The following is an 860-nucleotide window of genomic DNA, read 5'->3' as shown; positions in this document are numbered from 1 at the left end:
AAAAAGAGTTCAACTAATACCCTCATTCTGAACAGGATTGGAATATTAGAAAAGGACCTTAATTGTCATTTACTCAACCTTTTGTAAATAGGGCACAATTCCAAAAGTTGAGAAGTGGTTACTGAAAAATTGAGGCTATTGAGTTAGTTGGTGGCATAGATGAAGCTGAATCCAATCTCCTACCTATTGATCTATAGGTCTCTTCATTACCCCCAACTCTTCATCTGTTTGTTAAATCTGTCAATTGGATATGTCTGTGTTATAGCTTGTATCCATCTACATATAGTCTCAATCAAGACTATTTTCATAGTGTTGCAGTTAGCACGTCTGCTTTACATGCAGAAGTTCCTGGGTTCACACCCCAGTGGATCCACGGTCCATGGTCTATAGCCATACCACCCTGAACAAGCTCAATGTCTGATCTCTGATCTCGAAAGCTAAGCAGGGTTGGGCCTGGTTAATACTTGAATGGGAGACTACCTAGGAAGACCAGGTGCTGTAGGCATAAATAATAATAATAATAAAAGACCATTTTCCTCCAAGAAACATTAGGAGCTCTTGGTAGCTTACAGGTATTATATCCTCCTCAAAACTCAGAAAATAATTGTGTGGATGTGTGGTTATTGGTCAATTATTCATTTAGTACACTTGAATCACTATTTTTTCTTAACATTGTATATATGTTTTGTTATCTCCATAAATAGTGAAAATGTGAGCTCTTTGACCATGGTCTGTGTCTTATATTTTCAATTAGTAAGCCAGATGATTTTTGTATGGTAGGTAGGTGATGAGTGTGTGTTGACTGATAAGCCACCATTCAATCTAACCAAATTAAATTTTCATACTTGTCTCACTCTTTT

At 36.7% G+C, this 860-nt stretch overlaps 1 pseudogene; it reads left to right on the top strand.

Annotated features, from left to right (window-relative positions):
* Nucleotides 1–382: 382 nt before the first annotated feature.
* On the top strand, nt 383–505 carry LOC111738827 (annotated as a pseudogene).
* Nucleotides 506–860: the final 355 nt, after the last annotated feature.

Source organism: Pteropus vampyrus, unplaced genomic scaffold (assembly GCF_000151845.1).
Source record: "Pteropus vampyrus isolate Shadow unplaced genomic scaffold, Pvam_2.0 Scaffold43, whole genome shotgun sequence".
NCBI lineage: Eukaryota > Metazoa > Chordata > Mammalia > Chiroptera > Pteropodidae > Pteropus > Pteropus vampyrus.
This window is presented reverse-complemented; position numbering and strand designations above follow the sequence as displayed.